Raw genomic sequence first — 13203 nt, forward strand, 5'->3', positions numbered from 1 at the left:
CACAACGTATAAACAGCGTGAGGTCTGTGTGAAATAAACAGCTGGAGATTAAGCTTCGCTAATTGCACCAGAGGGAAAGACTTGGAGTGTGAAAAAATGTGGGGATTCCTGTGATGTCCCAGAATAGATAAAAAGATACTCTATAAAACACTTTTGATATATTTATTTTGCTAATGAGACAGTCGGTACTTTGAATTAAAAAACCCATGTACAGAGAAGTCCTCACAGGGGCGTAAATTAACAACGGCGTAAACTATCAAAGATAGATACATCATTTCTTGTTTTCATTGGTATCCATGTCATATGTAGATATGCAGTAATTATTGTTGGGTGGTATGTTTGATAATATTGTCCAATGTCAGGGCCTTATATGATAATATAATAATATTAATATTAATAATAATAATAATAATAAATTGTATTTATATTGCACTGTACACTTAAAAATCATAAAATAAAATAAGAACAATAAAATAAGAACAATAAATAAATTGATGGAAAAAAAATACAACACAGAAGAAAAATGTGACTCAGTGTAGTTTGGGTGCAAAATCTGTCAGTATGACTCATCATAATTTCGTGCACCGGGGCCCTTCGTAACTACCTCACGCCACTGACCCTTCATCCTCAGAAATACTTCAGTACATCCTGAAGGGGCGGCTCACCCCAAAAATCAAAAATACACATTTTTTTGTAGGTTTAGTTCTCTTTATCAGTCTACATTGTTCTGGTGTGAGTTAATGATTGTTGGAAACATCGTTCATGGACGGCCTTCTTTCCGGTATACTGGAACTGGATGATGCTCAAATCAGCAAAAAATGAATTTGAAAAACTCAACAGCAATGTATCTGTCCAGAAATCATGACCCGGTTACTCAAAATAATCCACAGGTCTTGTTGTGTGTAGCTTCATGTAGGAACTGAAGTGAACCCGCCAACTGTATCACCGAGCAGAAACACTGCGGTTGAGTTTTTTTAAAAAATAATTTTTGGGGGCACTTTGAGCATCACAAGCTGAGTGTTGTCTAGTTCCATTATATTGGAGAGAAGACAAATATCTCCACGGCCGATGTCTCCAACACTCAGTAACTCACACCAAAACTATCTCGACTGAAAATAGGACTACAGGTAAGAGAAAATGTGTGTTTTTGATTTCGGGGTGAACTGTCCCTTTAAAACTGGAGGCTATAATAAACAGTTTGGGTGTAGCAGCAGTCACATTGTGGGATTTTGGTGCTAAATTTTAACCGTGTGTGTACTGTGTGAACAAACTTTAAAGCAAGAAAAAAAAACAACTAAAAAAGTCAAACAAAAATGTACATTTTTTTAAAATCAAAATCAAAAATCAATAAAGAGCAGTAATTTTTTTTTCAGAGATGATTTTTTTGGGCTTTTATTGCCTTTAACGTGCAGGACAGCTTGAGTGTGAAAGGGGGAAAGAGAGAGGGGGCAACATGCAGCAAACGGCCAAGGCCGGAATCGAACCCACAGCCGCTGCGGCGAGGCTGTGGTGCTGCTCTGTCCACTGATCCACCAGGCACCCTGACAGCAGTCATTTTTTTGTGACGCCACATTCTTGTTCTCTGTGTTAACTTGAAAGTAGGAATTTCAGTTTCCATGGCATCACCTCAAATGATCAAAGCTGCGGCTGAAAATAACGCCTTTTTTTTTTAGCCAAAACAAAAGAACAGGAAATATTCTGTCCTCCTAACTTCCTGTTCTTCCACCTAGGTGGCGTCAGAAGTAGTCGGAGGGGAAGAAGAAGAAGAAGACGTCGACTCTGCTGCAGCTGATGCTCCCAGATGAACAACCTCTGCAGCATTTAAAGAACGTGTTTCTCCTCCTCAGAGAGCGAAGTTAAGGTCAGACGAACACTCACAGCAGTCGATCACTCAGCGTATTCATTCCTCTGATGTTTGTCACTTTCTGTATTTATTTAGGGTTTTTTCTGGGTTCAATTGCCATAAAAATTGTGCCGTAAATTAAAAACAGAAACTCGCCTTTAATCCAAAAATAAACAGTTTTATTTTGAATTTAGTGATTTTCACAGAGTATTTAAAGTGTGCAGAGAATATTTTAAGACACATAAAAAATAACAATAACAAATATATATGCAGATTATTAAAAGGTGTGTAAAGAACCTTTCACACTGCCTGTTCAAGGCGGGAATATGGCAGCGCCACCACAGTAAGACCTCCGACTTCTCTGTGTTTTATTTCCCATGAAGTAACAAAAGGACTCAAAGACAAATGTATAAAGTTTTAAAAGTCGATAGAGGCTCTGTTTATTTGATATTGCAAACTCTGTGAGTAATAAATATATATTAAATTGAGAAGTTAGTTACATTGGATCTCAAAAATTAGATTAGATTTTTAAAAGTTGGTCAATATAAATGTACTTACATCCTCAGCAATTCAAATGTTTGAAATGCTTCGGTCAAATTAAATTAGAAATGTTTTTTTCTTATGAACAGTATGCATAGACTATGCTTCATTGGAAAACACTCAGTGTATATGTTTAAAGACAGAACAAATAATACACACTTTAAACCAACAAAACGCTTTATTCAAATGACAACAGGATTTAAACAAATGATGGGATTAAAGAGTACATTTACACAAGTTCTGAAATTTAGTTTTCAAATAAAATACCATCTACTTTACGTTAAACCGCTCAGTGACCTCATCTCACTGAGCTTGCAAACAGCAAGTCAGCATGTTATTTTCAGCAAACATCTGCTTAACCTGCAGAACACGGGGCGATGCTTATATGCCCGTAATGATTTTACATAATGATTATACATAATGATTTTACATAATGATTATACATAATGATTATACATAATGATTATACATTATGCAACTGAATTCGTTACCCTCTAACAATCTCCCCCAATATCCAGTGATTCTTTTGTTTTAAACTGTGACACAGAGCGGCTGTCTGTTCTCAGTTCTCCATACGCCATGTTACTGCAAGTTCTCATTTTTACTTTTCAAATGTACTTTAAAAATTTGATGTGTAGTTTTTCTCTAGCACATCTATTTTTTCACACCCCCCACACTTCACATGCATAAAGCATAACTGGTGAAACTAACCTGTCAAAAAGATCGAGAGTAACATCTACTGATAAATTAAACTTCCTACATTTACTGAGAACAGCAAACAATAAGAAAAGATAAGAACTTTATTAATCCTGAAGGAAATTCTTGTGCCAGATTGTTCCAGAAATTCAGTAGCAAAAAAGAATACAACAGAGCATCAAATAAGTGAAAATAAAATAAGATAAAAAAATGAAAGTGTCTGAAATAAAATAAAATAAAATAAAATACAAAGTGTCTGAAATAAAATAAAATACAAACTGTCTAGTTATAAAGTAAATAGTAAATAATGTTTAAAAGTAAAAGTAAACAGAATAAATAATAATATTGCACATGGAGTTTAAAATTATACTTTAACATAAGTACAGCACTATTGCACAAAATATACTTCAGTTACAATTACATTTACACAAGCTTATGTATGATGGCAATCTTAAATGAACCATTATAATTCATAATAACACTAAAATATTTGAAACAAATATTCACTGTTCCACACACTGTTGTTTACTAGCATCCACTTTTCTAAAAAAAAACTGTAACTCAGGTGATTACAAACTAAAGAAAAGTTATTTTTATTATTTTCCATTTCTGCCTAAATGTTCCCCGTAAATCCGTCACACTGGACCTTTAAGTGTATGTTAAAGTTATGTTTGGCAGCATGGCGGGGGGACAGCCTCTGAAGTAAAAAAAAAAAAAAAAATTGGGGCGGGTAATGCAATTTCATGCAATGACATCACTTTTCCTCAACCCAAAACACTGAAGCCGAGGCAGAGAGGAGAGCGCTGCCGCAGGGACAGGACGCTGCAAAAATGAGCACAAGATAAGACAGATTTGAAAGAAAAAACAGTATATTTCTGTGTTTTATTAACCATGGAGAGGCGGCGTCGTCTTCGGCAGTTTCCAACCAAATGAGGTGAGTTTTTAAAAACCAGGAAAATGTCGTTTCTTGTTAGCTTGCTCGAGAGATTTGCGCGAATACCGACAGAGGCGTTTGGCGTGTTTTTCATTGATCGGCAGCGCCGGTGAAGTGAAGGTCCGATCGGACAGAAAGCCAAATGTTTGTGTGTGCGTGTTTACCGTGAAACGCCCCGGTGTTTTCCGGCGTTTTTGTGTCTGTTTGTGGGAGAAACAGGGCGTAACGGCGTGTCGGAGGGGACTCATTTTCGGTGCAGGGGTTTGGGTTTTTTTTCGGAGGGCCTGTCCCAGGAAAAAAAAAAAAAAAAAAAGACATTTTTCTGAGCTAAAGTGCGTTTTTGTTGCATGCTAGCTTGAAAACAGCAATGTCGCAGTTTTATCCTCGTTTTAGTGGTTGAAACCTGAAAGGGGAACATGGAAAAGGAACTGACACCAGACTCCAAACGGAGCATGTTTTATTTTTTTCTCCTCTCACAATGATGCAGTTTTCATGACAGAAATGATCATTAAACAGAAACAGTGTGTCAGTATTCAGGCTGCGGCTGCAGACAGCGGGCTTTAATGCTCCCGGTAATGAATGGATTAAGGTGTGGATGTGTCTGCAGCAGGGATGTAGTGCAGGAACAACCAGCCTGGTTTATGTAATGTGAAGTTTGGATCGTTTTTAAAGGAGGGTGATACAGATTAATCACAGTTTCCTTTATTAAAACCCTGTATCATTAGTCTGCAGGGATGTTTATTTTCACCAGCTGGTTTAAAGCACATTTCCTCTCAAAAATGTGCTTTTTTTTGCATCATGTGGATGTTTGAGACTTACTGTGCACAGTTTGATGCTAAACAGTTTGTTTTTTAAATTAAATTGGTACACATCATACAAAACAGCATTCTGACGTTTTCTTATTTTTGGTTTCAACAACAAAATTAGAGATAAATAAAATAAAATAAAAAATAAGTAGGAAGTTTATGTTACATAATCATTTAAACAGGCAACCAAGACACCAATAGTATGTTGGTGAGAAACAATCAAACATAAATAAAAGGAAGAATAAAAAAAATAACAACAACAAAAAGCAAAGAAAACAATAAAATCTAAAACAATAATTTGAAAGGAGGTTCAGCTGCGTACATGTGATACTTAAGAACAGAAACAATAGAATCACAAACAAACTATGAACAGATTAAAACTTAACTAACTAACTTAACTATAAATATATCTTGTTTGATCTTAATGAGGATATATGTTCAGTACAGTTTTTAAACGTATCCTGTCCAAGTCTTTCATTAATGTAAGTTTCTCCATTAAGCAGATGTTTTGATGTTTGTTGTGTATGCATGAGCAGCATTTTGTGTCACAGTTTGGAGGATGATCGTGATCTAATACGGAGCCTCCAGAAAAAATAAACTGACAGTTGGTTTCTCGTTAAAGTGAGACACGTGTTGTAAAAAGAAAAGAATTAAAGATCCGGTGTGTAGGATTTGAGGAGATATATTGGCATGAATGGAATATAATTTAAGTGTGTTTTCTGAAGTGTGTCATCACCTGAAAGTAAGAGTAGTTTGTTTTCATCACCATAGTATGAGCCGTACAGAGTTAGTGGGTCCTCGTCTACAGAAACGGCCATGTTGCACCGCCATGTTTCTACAGTAGCCCCAAATGGACAAACTAAACACTGACTCTGGAAATCAGAAAGGGATTTATTGTCAAGTCGGTTTTCACTTACAAGGAATTTGCTTTAGTTTTCAGTGCAAACATCAAACATACAGTAAACATATGAACATATGTGTTTTTGCGTCAGCCAACATAGTTCGAAGCCCCTCCAGGATGAGCAGTGTTAGAAAAACACAGATTTTATTAATGTGAAAATGATTTATTCAGTGTTTTTACTGCTATAAATCACCTGGTCCGACCTCTGCGGAAAGTTTGGCTCCAGGTTAAAGTTTCAGCTGGTTATAATCTGCATCCTCACCGCTAGATGCTGCTTAATATCCCTAAATCTTACACTTATGAATTAAATATATCATTATTTAAAAATATAATTTTAAGAAGTAATTTTTGTGTGTGTGTGTGGAAAACAATAACATCAAAGTGTTTTATGTAACTTAAAATATATCTGTAAAGGATTTTCTGTATTCATTTATTGCAGATATATTATTTTAACTGAATACATTGTTTATTTTAATTAGCTAGCAGCTAATTTGCTCGTCACTATGTCACTATGACATATTCAGTACCCCTGGAAAAGTGCTTAAAAAATTACAGTAATTTCATTACATATGGTAGTTTTAAATATGTAATTATGATCATTATAAATATAGTTTTTCTTCTTTTTTTTCCCTGGCTTTTGCAAAATGTTTTTTTCTAATCTACTAATTTCTCCCAATTCCTGGAACATTTCTTACCAAGTTGCTTGTTGGCTTTTTTCCCCATGTTTTTGAAAGAAAATACACCATTTTCCTCAGACCTCGAAGATTTAAATACTAGTGAAAAAGAATCTGAAAGCAGCACAAGAAGAGAAATGTCGCTCCCGATCGTGATCAGCTATCGACCACTTCCTTTATTCTAAGTTTAAAATCATTTTAAGAGATAAGGTTCTCTAGTTGGTGTCTGTAATAGCAGTAGTATCAGGAAGCAAACAAACACCACAAACTGACAGGAAAAAGAGCTGACAATTTAAAAGATATTAAGCAAATATCCATCCGCAGCCCAGTCACCAAAAGAAAACGTTGGCATTGTGCGCTTCTGCAAACTCCAGATGCGTTTGTGCATTTCATTTTACATCAATGTTTATAAGTGATGTCTGACCAAAGTTAATGATTATAAAGAATAAAAAAATCCTCTGGGCTTTAAATATAAAACAAGGGAATGTTTGGCATTAAGTTAAAAAATAATTGACTAATATTTTCAGTTTTTATAGGGGCACTCCCCTCAAAGTAATGGACTGGATTGGAGCCCGCGTTGGCCAGTGCAGGAGCTTCTTTGGAGCGGTGCTGGCACTGAATACGTGTTATTGGATCATACTTTAACAATGCTGCTTTTGAGCAAATGTGATACCGTCCACATTTTCTGAATGGCATTCTAGTCACGAGGAGTGGATTGTTTCTTGTTTGTTCTCACATTGTGAAGGATTTTTATTGGCCGTAAAACACGAGCCAGTAATCTTAATGAATCGTACGGCACTGCTGAGATTAAACAAGATTTCAAACATCTAAAATAATGCTGCGTAGAGATTACAGAGTCCTTTTGATGGGAAAAACATCCACACTTAATGATCTGTGTCTCTTGGTTTGAGGCCAGATAAACACTCACGCTGCTTTGATTGTCTCATCATTTTCTGAACAAAAACCAAACTTTAGGTCAGAAGAAATGAGGACTGAAGGATTGTTTGAACTCTGGCCGGCGTTCAGGCTGTAAAATATTTAAGTTTCACCGAGGATCTTCTATGAAATGCTCTATGAATCTTTTAGTGTTTGCAGAAATGACGCACCACTCGTGTCTTTCTCCAAATTGTCTGTTGATGTAATGTTGCTGTTTGTTGCTTTTGGCATTTGCAGACAAATGCCGTATATCATGTGAGACATGCTCGAAGACTTCATGGCACTAAGACTCATCGAAACAGTGACCTCATGATGGGAACAAAGTGATGGACCAGTTTCCTGAGAAACGAAAATGATTGAAACGAGGGGATTCAAACGCCTTTTTTAGCATTTGAGAGGTCCTTTAGACAAAAGTTTGGTTTTCTAAACCCAAAGATCCCCTCTAGACATGTTTTAAAACTGTACGCCACTGATTTTTTTGTTACTATATTCTTGTAACGCTGTTTGACTCATGATGGGCAGTTCAAAATAACAAGTATTAGTTAATTAAGCAGAGTTGTCTCGCCTTTGAGCCGGCAGCGGAGTAATAATCAGAATCAGAATCAGAAGTACTTTATTGATGTCAGGGAGGGGAAATTGTGATCCATTAATAACGCCGAAATTGTGTCGATGTAAAAGGGACAGCCAGCAGGATAGGACCATTGATGGGACGGGTGTGACAATTTGACCGCGTGTTTTGGAGGGCTGCCCCTGAAAGTCGGAGATTTGAATCATCAGTCAAGAGCCGCATTTACACTGCCTGTTCAAGACTGAACGAAGGTAGTAACCGAGGTAGTAACAGCACTGTAACGAGGTTTGTGCGATATGATGAAATATGTAGTCCGGCGAAAGAAAAATGTCTATCGTTTCATATTATGCTAAATTGTTTATTTTGTTAAATCATCTAATAATGCTTTGTGTCTCTCCGCGTGGCCGAGGAGGCGTCTACACGGTGCATGGCACCAAAACAAACAAAAATGGAGGAGCTGGAAAGCGATACTGAATGCAGGGATTCAGTGTAAGACACTGACGATGGCATTTAATTTCCCCTCTCTCCTGCAGCTCTCTGCTTCTCACAAACACACACACAAAAAGCAGCTTTTGCAGAGCTCCAGTCCGTGAATCCTTAGTCACATTTTGTGACCACAGAGCACTACTGTGATTAGCAAAAACTATTAATCTATAAGCTGGAGAGCTGTTAGTTTGTTTCCAGTTTGCTGTGGATGAATCCTCATACCTCGGTTACAGTTTAATGTTCCGCGTGTGTTCAACGTCACGTCCGTCGCCTATTTTGATTGAAAGCGTCTAATCACGCGCAGGAGTGGAATGATGCCGCCATCGTTTGTTCTGTGTAAATGTGCGGGGGCGGTAAAGTGGGGGGATTTTGCGATCTCTGTGTAAAAACGGCTCCTGATTTAATGTCTACTACTCTACCTCCTTTTTAAAACAATCTATGAATATCAAAATATTTTCAGAAGTTTTACTGCTGGACACAACGTGTCTTTTTCCAGTGAAACTTAGATTTAAGATAAGCTGACCAGAAAAATTCTGAAACTTCTACCACAAATATTCTGTAGAGTGAAGCTCAAACATCCAGGTGATGTAGGAATTAACTGAACACATTTTTGGGTGGAGGGGGGGATTTAAAAACACGACTGCACGGGCAGAAACTCAGCAGCGTAAATGTAAAGTTTGCCCAGTTGATTAGGTGTAATTTCTTCAGCTGATGCATTTAACTAAAAGAATTTAAACACGAGCCTGGGAGGCTGCGAGGATTTAAGGACTAATGTGCATAAATGTGTCACATTTGGAACAATATTTGGTCAGGAACATGACGACCCACCGGCGCTGTGAACATTTCATCCTGAGGAATGACCTCAGAGCTGCAGATAAATGTGGTTCCACTCTGCGCTCGCCGGATTACATTTACGGCCGGCGTGCTCCATGTTCGAGCTCGATTGAAGTTTTTGCGAGAGGTTCTGTCCCAGCGCAACTTTGAGATTGCATATCCAAGCTGCGCCGCATTACATCATGAAGAGCCGAGCCAGTGACTTATTCAAGTGTAATGGGCAGTATAAGTGCTCGCTCGCTCTGTTCGCCTCTAATTGTTCGCAGATGTTCTGCACGCCTTTGTGTCCCACATCTTGTTGCAGCCACAGACGGTGTTCAGGCTTTATTATAGAGCAGAAACGTGGCATGGAGTAAGTGTTTAATTTGGCTGTCGGTTCTCTTAACTGGTTTTAGTTATTAAGGTATTTATTAGGTGTTGCAGTTCACCACGAAACATGATACAGTGGAAAACCTGATCATAATAAGTATAATTGATCAAAGCAGGTATCAACTAACAAGCCCTCCATCGCAGGCAAATTTCTTTTCACCTCTATATTCATGGAGCTGATTTTTACTGCAAACTGTCTCTAAGTAACAAACGAAATGCTGAAATGATTAACTGGTAATTGATCGTCAGGAAATTAGCCAACAACAACATTGATAAGTGATAAAGTTCCAGCTTCTTAGTTGTGGCAATACGAGACTTTTCAAGCAATTTAGAGCAGAAACAGTTTGTGGGTTTGTTGAAAAAATAAATCTTGACTATTTTAATTATCATTTAAAGCATTTTGAAACAATCCAGTCTCCAAAATAAATGTTGGCATCGTATGTTTCTTTAAAGAATGGATACGTTGCATTTTTTATTTTGCAGGGGATGTGTTAAACATGCTGTTTCAATAGTGCCGTGGGAAAGGTGGTTAGGTTGAGGCACCAAAACCACCTGGTTTCTGGTTAAGGCAAGATCATGTTTTGGCTTAAAATAGCCTGTTTTGGTGGCACTATCCCAGCTGGAAACACAGCAGTGTTTAGGTAAAAGGCTTTCCAAATGGGAAAAATGTGAAAAGGTTAGGTTTAGGCACAAAACCAGTTGTCTATGGTTAGCCAAAATCATGTTTTGGGTTTAAAATACCCAGTTTGTGGGCCACAACCCTTGCAAGAATAGCAGCTGTTTCTCTGTAAATGACAGCTGTTTTTTGTGCGGTATACCTGAAAAACACTGACGGGATGCTACAAAACACCCAAGTTTGTAGGTAATACTGCACGTGTCTTGCCTTATGGCGTCATGGCATCCATCCCCTCCACCTCTTGATGATTAATTCAGCTTATATATTACGTCAGTTTAGAATATCAAATGTGCAAATGTAACGCATTCATGGTTTGCCAAAACGTACAATGCCAACTTTTTCTTCTTGCAGCTGGGCCGTTTTAAGCAAATCACTCTCTGATTCCAGCTTCTGAAATGTATTTGCAGCTTTTCTCTGTTTTTAAATCATTTTAAGCTAAGTGTCTTTGGGTTTTAGACTTTTGGTCAAACAAAACAAGACGTTTGCAGACGTCTCATTGTGATGGCATGTTCACATTTCTCTGAATTATTCATTAATTAATCAGAGAAATAGTCAACAGAGATGCGCGTGGCATCAGGGCTGCGACTAATGACTCGTTTCATTATCAATCAACTCAATTTAGTCAATGAAATGTCAGAAAAATAACAAAAGAAAAAGCCCCTCAGAGTTCCCAGAGTCCAGTGTGATGTCTCCAGATGTCTTGTTTTGTCCATCGACCAGTCTTTAACCCAAATATTTTTAAATACATATGTTCACAATAATATAAAACTGATAAAAGCAGCAAATCCTCACCCTGGTGAACCTGGAATGAGAGAATATTTTGCTTTTTTCCTATGTTCACTATACACGTATTCCTTCACTATATTTGCTTGATAAATATTTCTTTCGATTTGTTGCTCCACTACTAGTCTCATCTGTTGTGATACTGACTCGTCATTCAGCTTATTCTCGAGGCAAAAATGTGTTTTTTTATGGAGCAAAAGACCTTACCGACTCTCAAGGTCAGTCCTCCTGTGAAATATCACTCTGTTAGGTCGTAGTTCAGCCGTTTTACGGGGAGGAAAGAGCAGTGGGACAATAATTTAGTCAGTTTGAAGTCTGGTAGGGGTGCGCAGACAGGTCAGAGCCTCCTGCAGTCGGCCTATCTCTCCAGCATCCCCCCTCCCCCCGTTCTGCATAAACGACCACGCTTTGAAGATAGGCCAGGCCGGGGCAGGGACCTCTCCTTATCAGCTATCAGTGTTATCGCCCCGCTGTCTGATGCATGCATGCAGGTACTGTCGTTACCATGGTTATACACCAAAGGCACTCCTGCAGCCGGCATTAGCATCGCAAAATATTCATTAATTACCCCACAGAGTCGGAGCGATACAGCGGCGCTCACAGCAGGAGGAGACTGACGGAGAGCTCTGCAGCATCCTCATGACTGTTTACACTATGCAGATATTTAAATCAAAGAACTGTCTTTTCCTGCATTGTCTCTTTGGAAAACCTTCAGCTCAAGCCTGAATGTGATTATTTCAGGGTTTATTTAAATATAAAAACCCGGAAAAGACGTGGTCTTTGCAAATAGCAGTTTCCAGGCCTGGAAAAGTTTTGGAAAACTAAATATACCCTTAAAGTTTTGGAAAAGTTATTGAATTTTGTTTCACAAATCTGTATAATAACACTTAATGTGTTCAATGATCGGCTGAAACTCGAATTTCCAACAATAATTTCTGTTTTTACAGTTTCTTTCTGTAATAAATGGTGTAATTTGTAAGGTGATTTATGAAGAAAACATGGCTGCAGGCCAATTTTTTTTTCTTTAAAAATTGCCCTTTTGGCCAAAAGTTTTTCTTAAAAAGTAGTCAAACATTTTTTTATGAAAAATAAACAATGGCAAACATTTTTTTGTAATCATCAAAATTAAAATAATAAGAAATCACCAAAACTTTTAAAGAAAAAATGGCCTGTTGGTTTCCCCTAAAGTAGGGGGTAAAGCCATTTAAAGTTGTATGCCCCTCCCCTAAAGCCAAAATAAAAAGCACAGATCCCTCCCCAGTGTTAAAAAAAACATTTGACATGCCCCCCCCCCCCCATAAATAAAGAACAGTCCCTAAGTTATATTTAAATATTCAGTTCTTCTTTTTAAAAATATATATTTTAAAAAGCTAATGACTGTCCTGTCTTTAAAAATGTGCCTCAGAGTCATGGAAACTTATCGGTAAAATGCGTATGAACCATGTTATCTGTATGCAGAAGAATCACTCAGAGTGTCGCCCTCAGGTTCTCCATCCTCACATAAACTGTTACTGCTGCATCCGAAATGTGCGTGATTAAATACGCTGCAGGAATCCTAATAAAGCACTGAGAGCGAGCAAAGAGCTCACACTCATTCAAAATCCACCCTACAGAGGAATCTGTGGTCATACAAACATTGAAGTTGGCAAAACACTGCTTTCGCTGCTGCAGCTGCAACAAACACATCCAATTCATCAGTCTGGCCAAAGAAAAAATATGGCGAGGAATGTAGCTTTAATCAATTCAAGCAAACCGAGTCCCCACCGCGTCCTGTTTGGCCAAAAAAAGATTTAATGGCCACAATTTTATTCGGTTTTTATTTTCTTATTTATATTTATGACCCGTGATAACTCGGATTAAGACGATGTAGATCTAGAATAACAGCGTCAGTGGGAGGTTTTTTTTCATCCTAACAGTGTTTCTTTGTGCACCGCTGCAGTTTATTTTCTTGTGACTTAAAATAAAGTTGTTGCTGAGGAGCTTTACACACCCCCTCCCCCTTCATCCCCAATCCCTAAACCACTCCACAAGGTGCTTTAGTGCTTCACTGTTTTCAAATTCTCACGAGCTTCCTGTTTCAAACTATATACGCCTTGAAAAACATCACTAGTCCTCCCAGGGAGGTCGTGTTTTGTCGGAGTGATGGAGAGCAGATTG

At 37.8% G+C, this 13203-nt stretch overlaps 1 protein-coding gene across 1 annotated transcript in view; it reads left to right on the plus strand.

Annotated features, from left to right (window-relative positions):
- Nucleotides 1-3728: 3728 nt before the first annotated feature.
- Nucleotides 3729-13203, plus strand: part of nckap5l (NCK-associated protein 5-like) — a 49369-nt gene continuing 39894 nt past the window's right edge. Inside the window, exon 1 of the mRNA XM_042491094.1 lies at nt 3729-4013. The gene's annotated coding sequence lies outside the window, so the exon portion shown is untranslated. The remainder of the gene's footprint in view (nt 4014-13203) is intronic.

This window comes from Plectropomus leopardus, chromosome 8, assembly GCF_008729295.1.
Source record: "Plectropomus leopardus isolate mb chromosome 8, YSFRI_Pleo_2.0, whole genome shotgun sequence".
Lineage (NCBI taxonomy): Eukaryota > Metazoa > Chordata > Actinopteri > Perciformes > Serranidae > Plectropomus > Plectropomus leopardus.